Genomic DNA, 25,272 nt, shown 5'->3' on the forward strand with positions numbered 1-25,272 from the left:
TTTACCAGGCCCCTTCTAATAGGGTATAACAGACTCATTAGAACTTTGACCACGCCCTCTAGACGGACTACATGCCCTCTATCAAATCAAAACTGGAATTCTTCCTCAAAACAAAGGTTGTAAAGGTATGCTAGACATGTATAGAATAAATCATACATAGTTTGATGTTTCTGTGAGAAACAGTCCATTAGTTATTGATTTATATCACTTTAAATGGCATTTAATAAATTTTATGAAGTCAAAACTGGAATGTCTACTCAAAAAAGGTTGTAAATGCTAGACATTTATAGAATAAATCTTATCTAGCTTGATTCTGAGACAAACGGTGAATTAGTTATTGATTTTTACATTTTTAAATGGCTTTTGGCGAATGTCTGATGAATGTCTGAATGTCCTTATGTGTGAATATAAAACCAACTTTACCTCAGTCGAATTTGTATAGAGCCTCACAATCTCCCCCTGACAGAATTATCCCCTCCCCCTTCACAGTCTTCATTGCTGCAGCTTGCATGCTAGTTGAGATTTCTGCTTTTCACTCCATTGTCAGTTTAGCCTACATTTCACTGATCTTGGTAGCAGAAAGCATTTTTGTCTGCAGTTTTCGGTTTGGCGATTTGTTTCAATATGGCGCCCTGGGCGAACCCCCCCTTCAGCGCCCGCCCCCACTCGTGGGCGCCCTGTGCCGCACCCGGCAAGGTGCAGCTCTGTACCTAAATCCGCTACTAATTTGTATTAGTCTATAAATAAATCTCTTTGCCAAAATTCGTCGTCTCTCCCATGTCTTATTCGACTAGTATTTTTGAAAGTGTAAGGATAATAATTCAGCCATAGTTGTTCTGAAATGTTTATTGCTTGCCAATATTTTACTCCCTCCTCTATGTTTAATATAATACATATACATGAATTATTAATTTCGGTTTCCTATCCTGAGGCGAAGGTTGTTCTATAGAAAGTATTTCTATTTATGTCAAAGCAAGGGCTGATTTCAAGGTTTTACTGCTAACCTACAAAGCATTACATGGGCTTGCTCCTACCTATCTCTCTGATTTGGTCCTGCCGTACATACCTACACGTACGCTACGGTCACAAGACAGTCCTTGTGTACATGCGTAGTGGGTATCACACAGATGTGAAACACCAAGTTTGGTTTCCACAATTATTTTGCCTTGTTGATAGCCATTTACTAAAAAATCAAGCCATTTGTTTTATTAGCTAATATTAGTTGATACCATAGCCAGCTAGTTGGCTACTACTATAGCTAACATTAGCATTGGCTCACAATTTGCTAGCTAGCTGACGTTACTTGGCTGTACTTTGAAGTCAACTTCAGTTGCCACTTTGCCAATGTAGCTAACATGCTGGTGTGTTAAAAGGAGCAATGTTAGTGGGATACGTAGTTTTCCATCGTATTGGGGGGGGGTCAGATTTGCTAGTTATTGCTGTGAGATGTTACCCCACTCTTCCACCAAGGCACCTGCAACTTCCCGGACATTTTTCACCCTCTGATCCAACAGGTCCCAGAAGTGGTCAATGGGATTGAGATCCGGGCTCTTTGCTGGCCATGGCAGAACACGGACATTCCTGTCTTGCAGGAAATCATGCACAGAACGAGCAGTATGGCTGGTGGCATTGTCTTGCTGGAGGGTCATGTCAGGATGAGCCAGCAGGAAGGGTACCACATGAGGGAGGAGGATGTCTCCCCTGTAACACACAGCGTTGAGATTGCCAGCAATGACAACAAGCTCAGTCCGATGATGCTGTGACACACCGCCCCAGACCATGACTGACCCTCCAGAGTACAGGCCTCGGTGTAACGCTCATTCCTTCGATGATAAACGCGAATCCGACCATCATCCCTGGGGAGACAAAACCGTGACTCGTCAGTGAAGAGCACATTTTGCCAGTCCTGTCTGGTCCAGCGACGGTGGGTTTGTGCCCATAGGCGATGTTGTTGTTGGTGATGTCTGGTGAGGATCTGCCTTACAACAGGCCTACAAGCCCTCAGTCCAGCCTCTCTCAGCCTATTGCGGACAGTCTGAGCACTGATGGAGAGATTGTGCGTTCCTGAATTATGTGCAAATCCACCTGTGTGTAATCAAGTCTCCGTATAAATGCACCTGCACTGTGATAGTCTCAGAGGTCCGTTAAAAGCACAGAGAGCATCATGAAGAACAAGGAACACACCAGGCAGGTCCGAGATACTGTTGTGAAGAAGTTTAAAGCCGGATTTGGATACAAAAAAATTTCCCAAGCTTTAAACATCCCAAGGAGCACTGTGCAAGCGATAATATTGAAATGGAAGGAGTATCAGACCACTGCAAATCTACCAAGACCTGGCCGTCCCTCTAAACTTTCAGCTCATACAAGGAGAAGACTGATCAGAGATGCAGCCAAGAGGCCCATGATCACTCTGGATGAACTGCAGAGATCTACAGCTGAGGTGGGAGACTCTGTCCATAGGACAACAATCAGTCGTATATTGCACAAATCTGGCCTTTATGGAAGAGTGGCAAGAAGAAAGCCATTTCTTAAAGATATCCATAAAAAGTGTTGTTTAAAGTTTGCCACAAGCCACCTGGGAGACACACCAAACATGTGGAAGAAGGTGCTCTGGTCAGATGAAACCAAAATGGAACTTTTTGGCAACAATGCAAAACATTATGTTTGGCGTAAAAGCAACACAGGTCATCACCCTGAACACACCATCCCCACTGTCAAACATGGTGGCAGTATCATGGTTTGGGCCTGCTTTTCTTCAGCAGGGACAGGGAAGATGGTTAAAATTGATGGGAAGATGGATGGAGCCAAATACAGGACCATTCTGGAAGAAAACCTGATGGAGTCTGTAAAAGACCTGAGACTGGGACAGAGATTTGTCTTCCAACAAGACCATGATCCAAAACATAAAGCAAAATCTACAATGGAATGGTTCAAAAATAAACATATCCAGGTGTTAGAATGGCCAAGTCAAAGTCCAGACCTGAATCCAATCGAGAATCTGTGGAAAGAACTGAAAACTGCTGTTCACAAATGCTCTCCATCCAACCTCACTGAGCTTGAGCTGTTTTGCAAGGAGGAATGGGAAAAAATTTCAGTCTCTCGATGTGCAAAACTGATAGAGACATACCCCAAGCGACTTACAGCTGTAATCGCAGCAAAAGGTGGCGCTACAAAGTATTAACTTAAGGGGGCTGAATAATTTTGCACGCCCCATATTTTTCAGTTTTTGATTTGTTAAAAAAGTTTGAATTATCCAATAAATGTCATTCCACTTCATGATTGTGTCCCACTTGTTGTTGATCCTTCACAAAAAAATACAGTTTTATATCTTTATGTTTGAAGCCTGAACTGTGGCAAAAGGTCGCAAAGTTCAAGGGGGCCGAATACTTTCGCAAGGCACTGTATCTTTGAAAGACAGGATTCTGAAAAGGGACATTTATTTTTTTGCTGAGTTTATAAGAAAACTATATTTTTTATTGCTTTATATGAGTGTCTCAAGCGATAGATCTGGATGCACTCTGAATCCATTCCAGCCATCCTGCACTCTCAGAGTTTGATCTTGTTCAGAACAGCCAACTTGTACCGCCTTTCAATGAAAAAGAGGTGGATGTATATTTTACTCTGTTTGAACGGATTGCTAACATTTCATCCCTAAAATGGCTGCGAGATATTTGGTAACTGCTCCACCAAAGTGGTGTTATGGGAAAGGCTCAAGAAGTGTAGGCAGCTTTATCTATTGACCAGAGTTCAGATTATGACACTTAAAGCTTCTTGCTGGGGAACGTAACAAATTGGGACTCGTTCGGGTTCTTGTTTACCATGAGTATGGTAATTACTCTAATCACCTACTCTAAAGCTCTGCTGTGTCCAGATATTTGAGTGTTCATAAGACAATTCTGTGGTAGAATTTCCGTCATTGATATCCACCTGAAAGTCTAAGCTTGGGGGAATCATTTTGAGAGTTTCATAATCACACACGCTAATAAAACAAAGCCATGGACTTAGATGCATCTGTGTTAAATCTTACATGGGAGATGCTAGATAAAAGTACAAAGGCAAATCTGCTCATCGCAAAGCATTATGACATCAAGGTGATATCTGGCAATCCAAAAGCAGAAGTCAAAGGAGGAAATCCTTCTGGAGAGGGAGGTTGATGAAAAGGGTCCTGTGGGTAGTAGGGTGAGTCCTGTAGATGTGCAACTGCGAGAGTTAGAACTAAAGGCAAAATGGGAACAGAAGTTAGAACCTGAGCAGCAGGAAGAGGAAAGAGAAAGTGAGGAGAGATTGGAGCAACAGAAACTAGACCTTGAGCACAAGGAAAGGGAACAGGAATGTGAGCATGCCATTCGATGAAGAGCGATAGATCTGGAAGCACTCTGAATCCAGTCCAGCCATCCTACACCCTCAGTTTGATCTTGGTTAGAACAGCCAACTTGTACCGCCTTTCAATGAACAATTGTTGGATGTATATTTTACTCTGTTTGAGCGGATCACTACATCCCTAAAATGGCTGTGAGATATTTGGTCACTGCTCCTCCAATGTGGTGTTATGGGAAAGGCTCAATAAGTGTAGGGAGCTTTATCTCTTGACCAGAGTTCAGATTATGACACTTAAAGCTTCTATCCTTTTGGCTTACGAGTTGGTCCCAGAGGCATACAGACAACATTTCTGTAAATTACAAAAGACAGAATCACAAAGGCATGTTGAGTTTGCAAGGGAACAGCATGTCTTTTTGAGCAGTGGTGTGGTTCTCAAGAGAAGGACCTTCAAGGACCTTGAAGATTTAAAGACACTAATACTTCTCGAGCAGTTCAAGAATTGCCTTCACAAAAGGGTTGCTACCTACATTTATGAGCACATGGATCTCACTCTTGAGAAGGCTGCAGTTGTTGCAGATGAGTTTGTGTTGACATATAAAACTACCTTCACAAACATAGCACATAGTAGTTATCCCTATGAAAAAGTCACCACCTACTGCAAGGTTTGTCCATTTCTACAGTGCCCAAAGATAAAGATCGGCTGAACAGATTTTTCATATCCGTCAGCTTGTCATTACTGCCATGAGAAAGGACACATTTTCTCTGTTGAAACAAACATTTTACAGATAAAATGACATTTTTTTGTGTGGGAGCACTCAAATCAAATTTATTTATATAGCCCTTCTTACGTCAGCTGATATCTCAAAGTGCTGTACAGAAACCCAGCCTAAAGCCCCAAACAGCAAGCAATGCAGGGGTAGAAGCACGGTGGCTAGGAAAAACTCCCTAGAAAGGCCAGAACCTAGGAAGAAACCTAGAGAGGAACCAGGCTATGAGGGGTGGCCAGTTCTCTTCTGGTGGAGATTATAACAGAACATGGCCAAGATGTTCAAATGTTCATAAATGACCAGCATGGTCAAATAATAATAATCACAGCAGTTGTCGAGGGTGCAACAGGTCAGCACCTCAGGAGTAAATGTCAGTTGGCTTTTCATAGCCGATCATTAAGAGTATCTCTACCACCCCATCTGTCTCTAGAGAGTTGAAGACAGCAGGTCTGGGACAGGTAGCAAGTCCGGTGAACAGGTCAGGGGTCCATAGCCGCAGGCAGAACAGTTGAAACTGGAGCAGCAGCACGGCCAGGTGGACTGGGGACAGCAAGGAGTCATCATGCCAGGTAGTCAGTCCTGAGGCATGGTCCTAGGGCTCAGGTCCTCTGAGAGAGAGAAAGAAAGAGAGAATTAGAGAGAGCATACTTAAATTCACACAGGACACTGGATAAGACAGGAGAAGTACTCCAGATATAACAAACTGACCCTAGCCCCCCGACACATAAACTACTGCAGCATAAATACTGGAGGCTGAGACAGGAGGGGTGAGGAGACACTGTGGCCCCATCCGATGATACCCCCGGACAGGGCCCAACAAGAAGGATATAACCCCACCCACTTTGCCAAAGCACAGCCCCCACACCACTAGAGGGATATCTTCAACCACCAACTTACTATCATGAGACAAGGCCCGAGTATAGCCCACAAAGATCTCCGCCACGGCACAACCCAAGGGGGGGGCGCCAACCCAGACAGGAAGATCACGTCAGTGACTCAACCCACTCAAGTGATGCACCCCTCCTAGGGACGGCATGAAAGAGCACCAGTAACCCAGTGACTCAGCCCCTGTCATAGGGTTAGAGGCAGAGAATCCCAGTGGAGAGAGGGGAACCGGCCAGGCAGAGACAGCAAAGGCGTTTCGTTGCTCCAGAGCCTTTCCGTTCACCTTCACACTCCTGCGCCAGACTACACTCAATCATAGGACCTACTGAAGAGATGAGTCTTCAGTAAAGACTTAAAGGTTGAGACAGAGTCTGTGTCTCTCACATGGGTATGCAGACCATTCCATAAAAATGGAGCTCTATAGGAGAAAGCCCTGCCTCCAGCTGTTTGCTTAGAAATTCTAGGGACAATTAGCCCATTAAGTCTCTGGTTGGGATTGGCGTATCTCCCTAAACAAGATTTTAGATCAGATGTGTATGAACCCTTTGTTTCATACATGTTTGTGTCTCTGCAGTGTGGCGATGCTGTTAAGCAGCCGATGAAGATAATGCGAGACACTGGGGCAGCCCAGTCCTTCATTTTGGAGGTTGTTTTCCCTTTGTCTAACATTTCAGCAACTGATTACAGTGTGTTAGTACAAGGCGTAACAAGCACAGAGAATTTAACCAACCTTATCGATGCAGTTTTCGTTCTCGATTCGGGGAAACAGGAGTCTCGTAAAATGTCCGTGCCCAGTTGCAGGGGGTTGGTTTCAATAAAAAAATGCTCCTTTATAACATTCTTGTTGAATACCCAGTTCTCTTGAGTTAGCTTTAAATAGTGTATACTCCCCTGTATTTTTGAATTTGACAAACATTATTTTGATATCTAATTGTCTAGTATCTGTTTGAAACTACAGAGCCCTGTACAGTTTATATAAATATCTTCTGCGAATCCATAAGGGAAGACAAATTTCAAAGATTGATAGAAAATATCCATATTTTTTTCTGGTGGTTCTACATCAGGGCAATTGAACCCGGTTCATGAAGAAATACCGTCCTCTAGGTTTTCATGCCAACTCTAATCTAGAACACCTGATTCTAATAATTAGCATGTTGATAAGCTGAACCAGTGTAACCGATGTGAAATGGCTAGCTAGTTAGCGGGGTTGCACGCTAATAGCGTTTCAATCGGTGACGTCACTCGCTCTGAGACCTTGAAGTAATTGTTCCCCTTGCTCTGCAAGGGCCACGACGTTTGTGGAGCGGTGGGTAACGATGCTTCGAGGGTGGCTGTTGTCGATGTGTGCAGAGGGTCCCTGATTCGAGCCCAGGTAGGGGTGAGGAGAGGGACGGAAGCTATACTGTTACACCAGGTTAGTTACAACTGGGGTTGGAGTGAAAACCTACAGGAGGGTAGCTCTCCAGGAACAGTGCATTCGGAAAGTATTAAGACCCCTTATTCTACAATTGATTAAATTAAATATTTTCCGTGCTTCCCGAGTGGCACAGTGGTGTAAGGCACTGCCTCGCAGTGTTAGAGGCGTTACTACAGACCCGGGTTGATTCCTAGGCTGTATCACAAACGGCCATGGCCGGGAGGCCCATAGGAAGGCGCACAATTGGCCAGCGTCGCCCGGTTAGGGGAGGGTTAGGCCGGTGGGGCTTCACTTGGCTCATTGCGGTCTAGCGATTCCTTGTGGCGGGCCAGGTGCCTGCAGGCTGTCCCAGTTGGACTGTGTTTCCTCTGACACATTGGTGCTGCTGGTTTCTGGGTTAGGCTGGCGGGTGTTAAGGAGTGTGGTTAGGCGGGTCATGTTTCAGAGGACGTATGACTCCACCTTCGCCTCTCCCGAGCCCGTTGGGGAGTTGTAGCGATGACACAAGATTGAAAATTGGTGTAAATACAAAATATATATATATTGATAAGTCACCTAGTCCTAGAGAGATTTACATGGTTATCAATACGTCATGCCAGGGTAAGCCTACACCAAACACAGCCCTTATTTGAAGTTTAAAAAAAAATCTATTGGAACTATTTCCTTGTTTAACCGCTAGGTATTGTGGCTCCTACTGTGATACTCTATTCTACAGGTGTGCGTTTTTTACATCACTGATTAGTTGAACGAATTCACAATTTGGCGGGGTGTCCAGTCACCGGGGTATACCTGTGGAGCGTTTGCAAGGTTGTGTGACGGTTTGTGCTGAACAACATGTTTTTGGTGCAGACAGTTCTTAAACAGCCTTTGAGGTACGTTAGCCAGCAGGTCCGACCCGCTTGCTTACAGTTGCAATGGGATAGGAAGGCTTCCTGTGTTGATTAACACACAGCAGAGGTGTTGTGAGATATGGCTTGGAAATTGTCCTGCAATCCCAGGATGAGAAATGCATTGTACCCAAATTGTCCCATTATCCCAACTGTTACACCAAGAAGTTTTATAGACTGCTAGTTAAAGTTAACTGCCGTTTTCATCCTCATGCTAGCTAGCAGTAGCCACAGCAGCCATTATGGAATAGCACGCAGTGTTGATCAACTAAGGAGGTGATTGGCTGACACTGCCATCCCAAAATGGCTGCTGTGGCTTTTGCGACGTAGCATGAGGACAAAAAGGTCAGTTTTCCGGAGAAACAATCTTCCTGGTGTAACAGTTGGGATAATGGTACAATTCATGGGAAGTATATTGCATTTCTCATTTCTGGATTGAGGTACATTTTCTGAGCCATATCTCGCGCCAGCTATGCAGTGTCTAAATCTACAGACTGAAGGCTGTCCGACCCTAGTGCAGCTGTTAGCAAGCGGGTCGGATCTGCTGGCTAGAGGTACATTTAGTGGGTGTGGCCTGATCAATATGGATGTGACCATCTGAAATCGCAAAACTTGTGCAGCACACCAGGTCATCGCCCTCTGGGCCACCATAATCACGATGTTTTCCAACTGGTTTTTCAGTACAGTTTTCTTTCACTGTTGGAGCTAGAAACAAGCATTTTGCTGCACCTGCGATAACCTCTGCAAATATGTGTATGCGACCAGTGAACTTTTATTTTATTTGAGTTCCATTTCTGTTGAATTCCACATTGCACACCGTTCTGTTGTACTGAATGCAACCCTGGCTGGCATCTTCTGAATTCCGGGAGGGGTTCATTTCCCCCATTTGACTTGGCCAAGATGATTTCAGAGGAGCTGGTGTTCTCTACCAAAGCAAATCCCTCCTGGTTCCTCCACTCACTCTGGGCCAGACATCTTACCATCACTCCCAGAAACAAATCCAGTGCACTCACACAACATTTGCTTATGGGTTGCCGGGATTATAGTTTTTGTTATAATAACCTCTCTCACTTTCTTTTTCAAGTTGGCTAATAGATACTGGGTGCCCCAAGAATAAACTACCATTCGACCCAAAGGTTAGCCTCCTACTTAGATATATCATTGATTTATGAGTATAGTGGAGACGGTCTGCTTGCTCTAACAAACGGTATTTGTCACCCACTCAGGTCTTGGAGGATGTCTATGAGAAAGTGATTCTAAAGTCCGTGTGAGTGAACTCAACTCTTGAATAGCATCAGTATTTTGTCATGTTAAATCTTCTTACCACAAGTTGAATAAATGGTTTAACCAAGTCCTCCATGTCTGCTATTTTATCTTCAGGTTCGCCATTAGGAAGATCATGTTACTGGAGTTCAGGTGGATTTTTGACCCTTTTTAATGTGGCCTCAATACCTTATCAATGATAATAATTTATCATCAGAGAGAACGTCCCTGCCTGTGAGGTAAGAATGAATACCCTGGCCTGTCAAACAGAAATGTTCATCCTTGGTTGTAGATTTTTGGTTCACATAGCAAATGCTTAGCTGTGTTAACAATCAGTGAGTGTGTTGTTGTACATGCTATATTGTTGTGAATGTGGGTGTTGTGTGTTGGCTGTACATGGACAGCCCCAGCAATACATCTACTTAGGGCAAATGTCTCCAGAGAGCATTGATCAATGTCTTCTATATCAATGTCCTCTAATGTTGTTTTTAACCCTTGGTTTATTATGTGTATCCAGGTGTTTAAGAAGGTGCCAAGCCACTTCCCCTACTTATTTAAGTGTGTGATGGAGGACGTGTCTCTGAAGGAACAGACTGTACTGTTTGTCTTCCTCCACCACTGCTTGGTACAGCCTGGTATGTCACACACCAACCAATTTCTACCTCTCTGGAAATGGGGAATTTGTTATTGGCTGAATCACCACATATTATATAAGCATCTTGGGTATAGGAGGTTGTTTTATAGCAGAAAGTATGTTGGTAAAAACCATGAATGAAGAGTCCCTTCCCTCTTCCCTTGTTCACTCCCCTTCTTGGACTTGATGGAACTGTACCGGTGGAAGCAATATAGCTGAAGTATACAGTACCAGTCAAGTGTGGACACACCTACTCATTCCAGGGTTTTTCATTATTTGTACTTTTTTCTACATTATAGAATAATAGTGAAGACATCACAACTATGACATAACACACATGTAATCATGTAGTAACCAAAAAAGTGTTAAACAAATCAAAATATATTTTAGATTGTTTATATTGATTCTTCAAAGTAGCCACCCAAAGTAGTCACAGCTTTGCACAATCTTGTCATTCTCTCAACCAGCTTCATGAGGTAGTCACCTGAAATGCATTTCAATTAACAGGTGTGCCTTAAATATTAATTTGTGGAATTCTAGAACTTTGAAAGTTTCTTCAAGTGGAGCCGCAAAAAAACATCAAGTGCTATGATAAAACTGGCTCTCATGAGGACCGCCACAGGAAAGGAAGACCCAGGGTTACCTCTGCTGCAGAGGATAAGTTCATTAGAGTTAACTGCACCTCAGAAATTGCAGCCCAAATAAATGCTTCAGAGTTCAAGTAACAGACACATCTCAACTGTGTTGAGACTGTGTGAATCAGGCCTTCATGGTCAGATTGCTGCAAAGAAACCACTACTAAAGGACAACAATAATAAGAAGAGACTGACTTGGGCCAAGAAACATGAGCAATGGACATTAGACCGGTGGAAATCTGTCCTTATTTGAGATTTTTGTTATCAAACTCCTTGTCTTTGTGAGACGCAATAGGTGAACGGATGTTCTCCGCATGTGTCGTTCCCACCGTGAAGCATGGAGGAGGAGATGTGATTGTGTGAGGGTGCTTTGCTGGTGACACTGTCAGTGATTTATTTAGAATTCAATGCACACTAAACCAGCATGGCTACCATAGCATTCTGCAGCGATTTGCCATCCCATCTAGTTTGCGCTTAGTGGGACTATCATTTGTTTATCAACAGGACAATGACCAACACACCTCCAAGCTGTGTAAGGGCTATTTGACCAAGAATAAGAGTGATGGAGTGCTGCATCAGATGAGCTGGCTTCAACAATCACCTGACCTCAACCCAATTGAGATGGTTTGTGATGAGTTGGACCGCAGAGTGATGGAAAAGCAACAAGTGCTCAGCATATGTGGGAACTCCTTCAAGAATGTTGGAAAAGCATTCCAGGTGAAGCAGGTTGAGAGAATGCCAAGGGTGTGTAAAGCTGTCAAGGCAAAGTGTTGCTACTTTGAAGAATATAAAATGTATTTTGATTTGTTTAACACTTTTTTGGTTACTACATGATTCCATGTGTGTTATTTCATAGTTATGATGTCTTCACCATTATTCTACAATGTAGAAAATATTTAAAAAATTAAGAAAAACCCTTGAATGAGTAGGTGTGTCCAAACTTTTAACAGGTACTGTAGATAGAGCTACTAGTCATGCCTACCTAGTAGTCTCAGTCGTCTCAGATAGGGCTGTTACGGTGACCGTATTACTACCACACCGGCGGTCACAACTGCAGTCAAATTCCACGTGACTGTTTAGTCACAGTAATTAGGCTTCTCCAAGCTCTGATGCTGCTGATGGTCATTAATAGCCTACCAAACTTGCTAACTGCCTGCTACTCAGTACTCTATTGTCCCTCTAATCACTCTGACATAAATGCAAATGTTATCGAAACTCAAACACTTCATGAGAGCCCATGAGCTCATGTTGCAGCAACATTTCTATAGGCTATGCAGTTATGTTAGAAAACAGAGTTTTGATGGCCTCTAATTAAAAGCGGATCCTATCAGCTTTATGTCAGTTAGGCCTTGTAAATGTATTTCTATACTTTCCTAATATTAAGCACATTGCTTTGCTTTACAACAGGAGTATAGCCTACCTGGCTGGCAATAAAATGAACCACTGGAAATTATTCTCCGTTAGCTATTTAAGTGCATAGATTACATATTTCTTTCCCCTGCTTGTTCTGAGACAGGTTCATCATGATGGTCCATTCTAAATAAAAACACATTTCACATTTATATATAGTATATGTAACGACAAGATTAAATGAAGAATAGTCTGATGAGTGACAATATTAACCAATCACTTGTGAATGATGCTCAGCTTGTGCAGTAAGGCAAGAAACAACGCATGCAATTTATCATAGTCGCACACCTCATGTATCCTAGCCCATAGGTCTATATTTGTTTTGCAACTGAAGTGGCCAAATAACTTCTTAAAATTCAGCACATTCATCTGCTTTACAAATGGTGTGGAGCCTAACTGGCATAAATAGTCGGCGTGTTAGTTTCAAGATTGGGGAAGGTAATTTTCACCATTTAAAAATGCACCTTTCTAATAAAGCATATTTTTTTAGGGGGCATTACATTCACACAAGGGGATGCCGCTGTGAAATTCATATTATAAAATAATGCCACAGAATTCTAATCAAATCTTGTCTGCTAAGGCAACTAGTGTAGCCCACAGCCATACTTGTATGTCATAGCCAGATCAGGACCTAACATAAGGACTCTTCAGAATATGTTATTCTGAAATATACTACATTTTCTTCATATCATGTTTCTTTAGACCTGTCTAAAATAAATCATGGATATATTGTGATGGTGTAGGCTATATTACATGGATTTATTAGACTTTTTAAAATGTAGACATTCCAAAGGGCTGCATCAGTGCCTTGTAGGCCAAGTGTGGATGCCAGGAGATGCTAAATGTTTGTGTTCATTTACAGGCAATTACAGTGAGACCAGCAGTTATTTGCTTGACAATCAGCGGCTGACAAAATTCCATGACCGCCACAGCCCTAGTCTCAGATCCACAAAGCTGAGCAGACAAGAGCAGAAGTCAGGGAAAAACATCCTGGATGTGGTTTCCATGAAAGTAGTTTGGTTTAGCTTCCACTAGGTGGCAGTATTACACTTCAAAACACTTTATACTCAGGTGCCACCCAAGCATATCTGTATTCCCCACTCCTGCTCAAAACAATGGGTAGCCACTGCACCATTCTCACTCTGAAATTCGATTGTTATCCCTCTGATTCTACTGAAGCATATGCAATGGTTAGAATCTATTTGGTGCAATGCAATTATTCTACCAACTCTCAAATATCCTTATGTCCCTCTCTGACCCTCTCTCCCATTTTCTCTCTCTTTCTCTCTGCTCTCCCTCTGCTCCTGTCTGTTTGTCTGTCTCTCAGGAGGTGGATTTGATCAGAGAGCAGGTGCAGCAGCTCATCTTACTGCCCAGGTGGATGTCTCTTACCAGTAAGAGCTCCTTTCTCCCTTATCCTGCAGTACTCCTTTCTTTAGAACTGTCACACTGTTAGATATGCATAATGTTTAAGATTATGCCAAAATATTTTTTACATTACTGAATAGGGATTTATTATGTAGAAAAGGGTCGGTCAACCAAAGACAAACTGTCTCAATGTTTTGCTATTTCTTTTATAGCGTCATTAGACTCACTGTCTGTCATCGGTACAGTCTTGACTCCAACACGAGTTGACGAATGTTCACAAGCTCCAAAAGTTTTTCAATCTGATCAAGAACATTTTGACAAGCTGGATGGCAAAGCTTCAAAGCTTCTGGATGGCAAAGCTTCTGCCATGTGCCTGCACCAGCTGTAGAAACAGTCCCATCCTATATCTAATGGTCCCTCCAAAGTATAATAGCCCTGTCCAAATTATAATAGTCCCATCTGAAATATAGTAGTCTCATTCGAAATATAGTACTCATCAGAAATATAGTTGTCTCATCCGAAATATAGTAGTCTCACCCGAAATATAGTAGTCCCATCCGAAATATAGTAGTCTCATCTGAAATATAGTAGTTCTATCAAAAAAATATAATAATCCCATCCAAAATCGACATTTTGTTTTGTCCATAGTCCCATCAAAGTCCCATCAATTATAATAGTCCCCTCAGAAATTAGAATAGTTCCATCAAAGGCACAGCGTTGTGTTGCGTGTCGCTAATGATTATTTCCTGCCTTTTATTTCCAGAGGCAAGATGGAGAGGACATTCCTTTCTGAGCTCATTAAGAAGTTTTTGGTGGTTCTGATGTCCGTCTCCCCAGCAGGTAAACATTTAGCAACACAGCTGTGATTTATGAACAATGCAGCTTCGTTGTATTCCCATAAGCAGCTGGACACCGCAGCGGGGAGGCCACATTTACTGGAGGAGAAAGTTGAGATTTTCAAGGATTAAAATGGTGCTCAACGACACTTTCCTCATGCTGAAAAGTTTTCACAACTTATTGTGCCAATTTAAAAATACTCTGCTGTTTATTTGAAGCTTTAGCAGAGAGACAGACATCTTGGGTACCAGAGGCAAACTAGGACACCCCATGCACATGCCTTTACCTCCTAGTCTTTATACGTGACATTTCTACAGTCCAAAAGTCCCTCATTACTGGTGTGAGATGCACCATTTCCAACCTTTTATCAGTCCCAAAGTTCATCCTTTCCTCCTGACTTGACCCCCCCACTCTGAAAGAGCAGCCCTGTTCAGCTGCCCCCCGCCACGCCCACAGTGACAGTCTGTGTGGTGATGTAATGTAAGGCGACACACAGACCCCCCCCACCCCACACGCCCAACCTGTGTGCTCAGAATAGCATCTCTCCCAACATGTAGCTGGGTGGTGGTAGTCCTGCTGAGACCCAGACTCTAATCCTCCCTGTCAGAGCATTGGTACACAGCACAGGGATGTACACACACACACACGGTGGTATGTAGCACAATGGACATGTGCTACTGCACACACACACACCTACCTCCCCTAATGATGGCTGATCTCCCAGCATACATTGCAGTGCCCCAGAGGAGAGACAAACATACCGGTGTCTTCGTGCACGGCCAGGCCACTTCCTGGCCCCAGCACTCTCTCTTTCTCTCTCTCTCTCCCTCTCCCTCCCTCTCTCTCACACACACACACACACACACACACACACACACGCCATGGTGTCGTCCACAGTTGTTTGCTGAAAACCCTCGTTCATCTCCCATATCCCCCTCTGTGTTTGAGTGTGTGTGATGGTGGTCATGTGTGTTGTGTATGTTATTACCTGAACTGAATGTCTCTCTGTGTTGTCTCTCTCAGGCCCTTGGGGGGAAGGTCCACTCCTGCGTGAGGTTCATCGAGCTCATGATTCACCTGGAGGTAAGAAACACACTATTTATAAGGGAATCTATGGTGGTGTTGTGTAGCATATGTATGAAGTGTGCTAGGCATCCATTTATATAGAATCAACTGAATATCTGCATTCACTGAGCATGCAAAGACACGTTTGAGGTTGCTGTACCTACCTATACCTGTACACCTATTTATATCTTGATATGTGTAGAGTATGCAACCTTGAATGATTGTTTTTTGATGACGTTGAGAAAATACAGGTTATTTCTAGCGTAGAAAATTTGAGTTTTAACGTCATGGTGTAGTGTGCTTTCTTCTCTGTGGTCTGGTTTGGTTTCATCATGACACGCAGAGAGGATGTCACATAGTCAAGATGTTTCCTTCCCTCTCTGGGCTGCGTGGCCATGGTTCTCCTGTTCCCCCCCGAGGGAGGATCGGATGGATTGATTTTCCCCCTATCCGATGACATGCTATCCTTTTCCTGGCACTGGCAAGGCAAGCTGCCTCCGGAGAAGTCCTTTCCCCCTCAGCAGTATCCTTTTACAAAGGAATGGCTGAAATCTCATGCTTCCCTCTGGGATGACGTGATAAGACCCTGTGAATCTCTGTATGGAAAAAGAGATCCTACATTTTGTGTGTCTGTTAGGTTGAGCCGTCTGTGACAGGTCTGTGGAGATCAAAGCTGTGGCCATAGATAAAGCTTGTCTGTCTTGTTGCGGGAGTAGTATCATCTGCAGAGAGGTGAACTCAGTAGAAGACATGGCATTTTTTCAATTAATTTTTGCTGTTCTTTTTGTGAGTAGAGGTCACTGTGTAGGATGTTGTCATTGTTTTTCTCCTTTCCACTTTTTGAAATTTGACTTCCAACCCTCATCTATGAAATGCAAAAAATAGTCCAAACCACCCTGCTGAAATAGACTCTGAATCAATAGGGCCCTATTTATTCTCTGGGCCTCAAATGCTGGGAATTCTGGTTTGTAGATGGATTGATCTGATTGGCCCCAATTGAACCCCAATTATGCTTTTTCTAGTTATAGGTAGATGCGTGAATATTTATTTAAAAAACAACATATACAAGACTATAGGCTCAATAAATAAGGGCAGCGGTTTCATTGTTTTACCATGATATGTAATGTGTGGTTCCCTTCTATGTCTGTCCCCAGGCCCTGATCCTAACACGTTGCTGGTTCAACACGGTGCTGGATGACTCCCACCTGGTGTCCAGCCTCATGCAGAGAGAGGAGGAGGGACACCTCTTCTGCCAGTTACTGGGCATGCTGTTCTACACCGGCTTTGGGATCAACGACCAGCTGGCAACGCCCTGACAGAGAAGGAGATGACCACGCTCCACTACGACAGAATCGCATCACTGCAGGTACTTGTATACAGTACTACCCAGGATGGATGGATGAGTTACTCTATTTTGTTTGGTTGTTTACTTGACCTGTCCACATCACAAATGATTCTAGATTTTTCAAATCGTTGATAGGCATCAGTTTTGAACATCATTTGCACATTTAAGCATTAAAGATAGGAAAAAGTTTACCTAAGTGTACTGTGTGCACCTGGGAGACATAACCCATGCTGTGAGTTGTACATGTATGAATATGGAACATTCATCATTTAGTGACAGCTTCCATATGTCATTTACAAGAAAGAATATAAAGTCAAAGTCAGTCCTAGAGAGAATTCTCAATATTTTACATTTCAGTCTTACATGCATTTTTACCTCTCAACTTGATATGATCAAATTAATTTAAAGAGAAATATGCAGGCTGGTTCATCTGTTCATCCTAATATTCTCTCCATCTGTCCATCTCTCGCTCTTTCCCCTACCTCTCTCTAGCCCCACACAGATGTTGGATTAGTACATTAGGGAAATGAAAAAGGTGCCTGACATCACACGGTCTCTGGGGTGTGTGGGTAAGGAGTTGTTTCCTTATGATCTCTAAATGTTTGCTGTGTCTTGCCTTTCAGAAGGCAGCTTTTGCCCATTTCCCAGAGCTGCAGGACTTTGCCCTGTCCAATGTGGGAGCCGTGGACACACAGGAATCCCTCACCAAACAGTTTGGCCATCTCAGGTAGTGGGTGGGTGGGGAGGGGAGTCATATCTGGGATTGTGAACCCCAAAAAACATCCATACACACCCTAACCTTTATGCTACCATGATGACAAATGCTGAATGTCGTATCGGTATCGCTAACATCCCAACCGCTGCCCCCCTGACCGCAAATGGCAGGCAGCATGTGAGTCCTTGAATGTGCAGAGTAGTGTGGTACCAGCGAGAGAGAGAGACTCGCCTCATTAATTTCAGCAATTTGCAGGGGCTTGAGAATAAACTCTTTGAACAGCTGTATTTGTCAGATCATATTAGCAAGTGGCCTTGCCAACCCCCCCCCCCCCCTCCATCACTTTCATGGGGCTGGGCCTTGTTAGTGTGTGTGTGCTTCCTATCCTTTCCTTCTGACCCTGGTCCTAGGTGCTGCTGAGACTCCCTTTCCCCTCTGTGTTATTGTCTCATGGATAAAGCCAGGCTCTGCATTGTCACCGAGCCCCCCCCGGCTTTAAAGGCTTCCATCACTTTTAACAAGGTGCTTTTTACCCACAAAACCCTCTTATTATTGTCAGCTATTCCAGCTGTGCTACCCAGAAGCTAAACTGCCCCTCATCCATTATTCCAGATAGATTCGCTAAGTCCCCAAAACACACATGGGCAGCAGGGTTTCCGTTAGCCGGTAATAACCGGCTTTTAGCCGAAAAAAGAACAAAGAACAAAGCCGATAAATAAAATTGCCACCAACCGATTGTCTTGGGAAAAAATCCCTTTGGAAATAATGCTTTTTAGCCTATTCATTGATGGAAATACCAGTTGATGGAAATATATTTTTCTGGTAACGCTTATCGGTCTATAGGTTCATTTGCATAATTTTGTGGACTATATTGTACAGCTTATTTGTTATGTATCTTATCACATGCATACAGCATACAGAGCCTTTGAGCGGAAAATCTGTCAAAGACAGTGTGAGAACTGCTTCTACAGCATCTCAAACAGCAAATGTATAGGCAACGGAAGGCAGGCCTCATCAGCACATCACACACCACTTTGCAATGAGCTGGAGGCAGTATGCATTTTGAAAACATACTTAAATTGTTTGAAACCTGAACTTTTACAACTTTTATTATGAGGCATGTCTTACCTTGCTTCAAAGTAGCCTAGCCAAAGTCAGACCACAGCCTAGGAGGCAATTATTTTATATCAACTTTCTTTCATAGTCCAGTAGCCAAAGGCACAATCCTAGTCATATTAGCAACCAATGCTAGTTTGCTAGTTACATATTAGATCTCCCCTCTTCCTAAATTTCTAGCTGATGTTTTCATCTGTCAAATGAAACCGCTCGCATGTGCTTTGACAATGGTGTTTTCCCGTTAATTGCATTATTGGACAAACTTTCGTGCCTAGCCTACTGCTTTGTGCACATTGCTGCATTTACAGTGCCTTCGGAAAGTATTCAGACCTCTTGACTTTTTCTACATTTTGTGACATTACAGCATTATTCTAAAATGAATTCAATAGTTTTTTTTCCTTCATCAATCTACACACAATACCCCATAATACCCCATAATGACAAAGGTTTTTAGAAATGTTAGCAAATTTATTACAAATAAAAAACTGATATCACAATTACATAAGCATTCAAACCCTTTACTCAGTACTTTGTTAAAGCACCTTTTGGCAGTGATTACAGCCTCGGGTCTTCTTGGGTATGATGCTACGAGCTTGGCACACTTGTGTTTGAGGAGTTTCTCCCATTTTTCTCTGCAAATACTCTCAGGCTCTGTCAGGTTGGATGGGGAGTGTCGCTGCACAGCTATTTTCAGGTCTCTCCAGAGACATTAGATTAGGGTTCAAGTCCAGGCTCTGACTGGGCCACTCAAGGACATTCAGAGACTTGTCCCGAAGCCACTCCTGCGTTGTCTTGGCTGTGTGCTTATGGTCATTGTCCTGTTGAATAGTGAACCCTCACCTCAGAGGTCCTGAGTGCTCTGGAGCAGGTTTTCATCAAGAATTTCTCTGTACTTTTCTTCATTCACCTTTCCCAGTTAAGAACAAATTCTTATTTTCAATGATGGCCTAGAAACAGTGGGTTAACTGCCTTGTTCAGTTGCAGAACAACAGATATTTACCTTGTCAGCTCGGGGAGTTGATCTTGCAACATTTCGGTTACTCGTCCAATGCTATAACCACTAGGCTACCTGCCGCCCCACCATGCTTCACCATAGGGATGGTGCCAGGTTTCTTCCAGATGTGACGCTTGGCATCTAGGCCAAAGAGTTCATTCTTGGTTTCATCAGACCAGAGAATCTTGTTTCTCATGGTCTGAGAGTCCTTTGGGTAGCCTTTTGTCAAACTCCAAGCGAGCTGTCATGTGTGTTTTACTGAGGACTGGCTTCATTTGGCCACTTTATCATAAAGGCCTGATTGGTGGGGTGCTACAGCGATGGTTGTCCTTCTGGAAGGTTCTCCCATCTCCACAGAGGCACTCTGGAGTTCTGTCAGAATGACCATCGGGTTCTTGGTCACCTCCCTTCTCCCCCGATTGCTCAGTTTGGCCAAGCGGCGAGCTCTAGGAAGAGTCTTGGTGGTTCCAAACTTCTTCCATTTAAGAACGATTGAGGGCACTGTGTTCTTAGGGACCTTCAGTGCTGCAGATATTTTTTTATACCCTTCCCCAGATCTGTGCCTCGACACAATACTGTCTCTGAGCTCTATGGACAATTCCTTCGACTTCATGGCTTGGTTCTGCTCTGACATCCACTGTTAACGGTGGGACCTTATAGACAGATATAGACAGGTGTGTGCCTTTCCAAATCATGTTTGACCAATCGAATTTACCACAGATGGACTCCAAGTTGTAAAAACATTTCAAGGATGATCATTGGAAACAGGATGCACCTGAGCTCAATTTCCAGTCTTATGGCAAAATATCTGAATACTTATAAGGTATTTCTGTTTTTTACTTGTAATAAATTTCTTAACTTGGTTTTGCTTTGTCATTATGGAGTATTGTGTGTAGATTGATGAGGAAATAGTTGTATTTACTCAATTTTAGAACAAGGCTGTAACGTAGAATAATGTGAAAAGGTTAAGGGTCTGAGTACTTTCTGAATGCATTGTGTAATGTGAAGAAATAATAGTTTATCAACATTTCCAGCGATGCGTTCTGATTTGATGCGTCAGACTCATTGATTTATATTTTATGTAGCCTAGGCCTATTGGTTTTATGAATTTGGGATCTATCGTCCCACAACTGTCCCAGTGTCAGTTTAAATAGACTATTTATTTCTTGACAAGCTAACCAATAAAGTAGTTAAACTTTTCTGCTATGGGGGATAGTAGATTGACAGACTAGTGATTTTGCTGTTCATTACTAGTCATGTTGGCTGAGGAAAAGTACGTGTGGACAGTTATTCTAACTTCTTCAAAGTGGGCATCAGAATTCGGTAAGAAGGACCGCGTATCCTTTTATCCTCAAATGGCATGTTCTGTGAGCTCTGTCATTCTGAGCACCATGGGTGGACCCCTAATCAGGTTATGAACCCAATGTACAAAATGTCCAGTAAATTTAAATGCTGCCGGTCAAATGTCCGGCACCACATTTTCCTAACGGAAACCCTCACAGGCAGGGCGTTACACACACACACACACACACACACACAGTATTTTTCTCTTTCATTTTTAAGAACTCCTCATTGCGTGTCGTCTGGCTAGAGATTTGGTGGAGATAAAATTACAATTAGGCAGGCTTGTGGGCTCATGGCCCTAACAAAAAGTAACAGCTCTCAGATCTGTCCTGCGTCCAGCCTCATCTCCCTAATGACTCAATGGAAGCAGCTATTTTAGCTTTGTCATGGAGTACAGTACAGCAACGTGACCCATGCCAGTCCCTAGACAGACCAACTGCATGGTCAGCAAAACCCCAGACCCATGTGGTCAAACTAAACATGGCATCACGGGTCTGGCCACACTGCTGCCTACAATGACACATGTCCCGGTCTGTCTGAATAGGACTCTGTCACAGACAGTGTCTCTCTCTATACCAACCCCTGTCTGTGTCATGGTGGCACATGTCACAGCTGTCTGCTTAAAACAGCCTTCTATTCAGACAGCAGCCTCTCAACCCTCTGCTTCAGCTCTGAGAAATAGAGATGCGGTTGGATTTTCATAATCCCGTCGCATTGATGCGGCCCCAGCCCCTGTACACACCATGCTGACAGTGCAGGTCTGCAGTGGCCTTAGTTAGCAGGGCAGAGTAGGAAAACACGAGGACTAGCGTACAGTACATCGCAATGCTTACAAGCACAGGACTTAAGAAAATATCTGTGTCTTAGGTGAATGGGACACTTTTCATATTGTCAGATGAAAGGTAGCGACTTTGAAATAGGATCATTTTCCTCCTCAGAAAAACATAATCTGCATGGTAATATATTCTCTTGAATGTGCGTTTCTACCCTTGGGTCTCCATTTCATATATTTATGTCAATAGAAAAGCGTTGCAAAAAATATAACCATGATGCTCAAAGAAAATACACATGAATTGGAAGTTCATAGTTCATAATGTAAAATATGCTGAAGTTGTTTTTTTCTCCCTACAGTCCCAACACTCTCCACCGGGTGGCCTCGTACTTATGTCTGTTACCAGAGCTGGCAGAGGGACAGGACACCACCATTGAGAAAGAGGTCCTCCTGGAGCTGCTGGTAGGTGCTGTTTCGAAACGGGGAGATGTTGTCCCTAACCGCTGATATGGGATCAGATATGTATTTCATCGTTCTAATGCTTAAAATGTGGGAATTGGGGAAGTTTCATCTGATCCTAGATCTATGGTTAGGGGTGATGGGAAGGAGACAAGGAGAGGATGCTAAGATAATGAATATTTACATGCCCCCCTAGATGCGCTTAAGAATGAGAGAACCCCTCCTCTATTTACGGCTTGGCTAAACTGAAGCGACGTATATGTTGGCTTGCGGAACAATAACCGCCCAGAAAGCATAGCATCATAATAGGGTTGGCGTGGCTCGTTTAAAATACATTCATTTATGCTTTTGGAGTACATACAGTATGCAACCCCCCACACATACTCCTCTCCGCCCTTGAATTTGCCTTTGAATCCAATTAGGGCTCAACATTGGTGATAGAGATGGAGTGGGTGAAGTGGAGGAGAGGGAGGTAGAAAGAGACTAATGAGGAAAGAGCACTAAGGTTTCTCTTATCCTAGGAAAAAACACCACTGTTGATCTGATTTGCTCTCCAAACCCACCCACCCTTAGTCCCTCCTATAAACAGGCATACAGTGTGTTGTTAACAAGTCTCATCCCCATAACCCTCCATCACCATGCGACCAGTCCATCCACTGACCTGCTCTGTCCCTACTGCTGTAATTACCCACTTCAAGTCTTCTGTAGTCCTCCTCTCCTCTGCCCGCCACTGAAGAGAAGCTTTTCAATAATTAGCTGATTAGATTGTTCCCAGAGCCATTGTCAGGGGACTCATTTGCGTGGCCCCGGGTTGCCCTGAGCAACCGAAAATCTCCAGATTCCACTTTGGTATTATGCGTTATTTGTTTGGTCGCCGGAGGCTTGTAGAGATGTGCTGTGTAGAGATGTGCTGTGTATAGATGTGCTGTGTAGAGATGTGCTGTGTAGAGGTGTGCTGTGTAGAGCTGTGCTGTGTAGAGCTGTGCTGTGTAGAGATGTGCTGTGTAGAGATGTGCTGTGTAGAGCTGTGCTATGCAGGATGGAGCAGAGCAGGTCCCACAGACACACTGCAGAGAAAGTCTGTAATTAAACATGGGGAATGAGAGGATGAGCTGGTCAGAGTGCTACTGAGCTTCTAGCTATCACTGTTCTTGGGGTTATTTACATAATTCCTCAAAGCCATGAGCCACCCACTCTTGAAATAATAATTTCCTATTTAGATTACCGACATTGCAGTGGATTCTTTATCCATCATTATGGAATTTTTGCTTCGTTTTGCAATGACTGTCCCAGATGGGCTCAATGGGTATTAGTCTCAATCAGGGTTCTACAGTCTTTAGATCTATGTACCTCTCGACCAGTCCCGGATGGATGACTAAGACAAAACCATGGGTTAGATAATAACTGGCAGGGAACACGGCGGTGTAACAAGATGGACGACTGTGACACAACCCTGGGTTAGATAGTAACTGGCAGGGAACACGGCGGTGTAACAAGATGGATGACTGTGACAAAACCCTGGGTTAGATAGTAACTGGCAGGGAACACGGCGGTGTAACAAGATGGATGACTGTGACAAAACCCTGGGTTAGATAGTAACTGGCAGGGAACACGGCGGTGTAACAAGATGGATGACTGTGACAAAACCCTGGGTTAGATAGTAACTGGCAGGTAACACGGCGATGTAACAAGATGGATGACTGTGACAAAACCCTGGGTTAGGTAGTAACTGGCAGGGAACACGGCGGTGTAAAAAGATGGACGACTGTGACAAAACCCTGGGTTGGGTAGTAACTGGCAGGGAACACGCAGTATAACAGGATTAGTTTAGCATGGCGGCTAGTGACTGACTGATCACATATTAAACACAGGGATTATATAGACTTCTGCATCATATTTGGCACACAACCATCAGGGATGCTACTACATTTAGGCCCCTGACCGAAAAAAAAAACAGCCTGCAGGCTCACTGAAGAGATACAAGCCAAACTGTATGAGAGAGATGGTCTCTAATGAAGGGGTAGTCATGACAGACGGTGAAGTAGTGTGATGCATCTGACATGATTATTTTTACAAAACTTTGTTTTTAATACCACTGTCAAGTGAGTGAGGGGAGGGTAAGAGTGGGGGGATGGTGCATTCACCCAATGTCTTTCTTTCTCTCTCTCCAGCTCTCTTTCTGTCTCTCTTTCTTCCCTCTCTCACACTAACAGGTGTCTCGTCATGAGAGACGAATCTCCCAGATCGAGCAACTTAACCAGATGCCTCTTTAGCCAACGGAGGAGATTATCTGGATGAGAACATAGTCCCGAATGAGTACCATTCTGGTGAAGGTGTGTGTCTGTCTACTGTGTCTCTGCGCAAACTCGTCTCGCACACACACCCTGCTGTGTTATCCCACACCACAGAGGCAGTGAGCTGGCACCCTCTTAATGGCCAATCCTCTTTAGGCTAGCAGGGGCACCTTCACAGGCTAAAATGCCTACAAGCCCTGTAATCCCATTGAAATCCATGAGCCTATCGACGTCTATAAGGCTATCTTAACTGTTTTAGCCTTCCAAGAGATTACAGGTGTAAATTAGCATTCTAGTCTACTCTGCAGCTGTTATATCGAAGGGATTGTCCCTGTCACATAGCTACCGAGTTGTTCCTGGTCAGGGAAAACTCGAGGTCCTGTTTATGTTACACTGAAATAGGTAGGTAATAGATCTATACCAATGACATCAATTACAGAGGATTTTTTTGTCATGTCTCTCTGTTTTAATCCTTGTGTTCCAGTTTGTCTGGCTCTTCCTAAACGGAACCTGCAGTTCCTGACCCTCCACGACTGCTTGCTGAGAAACTTCAACCTGTTCCGTCTGGAGTCCACCTATGAGATCAGACATGACGTGGAGGATGTTGTGACTCGCATGAAACCATGGTGAGCAGAGAACACACACCTATAACTGATGGTAAGAAAATGTTCCCACATTTCTGTTTACTTAGAATTTATCATTTTTGCCTCACTCATAACTCAATTTCTATGACATTTTCAGGCGC

General features: G+C 43.5%; 1 pseudogene; it reads left to right on the forward strand.

Annotated features, from left to right (window-relative positions):
- Window positions 1-624: 624 nt before the first annotated feature.
- LOC112256777 lies at window positions 625-25,171 on the forward strand (annotated as a pseudogene).
- Window positions 25,172-25,272: the final 101 nt, after the last annotated feature.

The sequence above is a fragment of the Oncorhynchus tshawytscha genome, linkage group LG08 (genome assembly GCF_018296145.1).
Source record: "Oncorhynchus tshawytscha isolate Ot180627B linkage group LG08, Otsh_v2.0, whole genome shotgun sequence".
Taxonomy (NCBI): domain Eukaryota; kingdom Metazoa; phylum Chordata; class Actinopteri; order Salmoniformes; family Salmonidae; genus Oncorhynchus; species Oncorhynchus tshawytscha.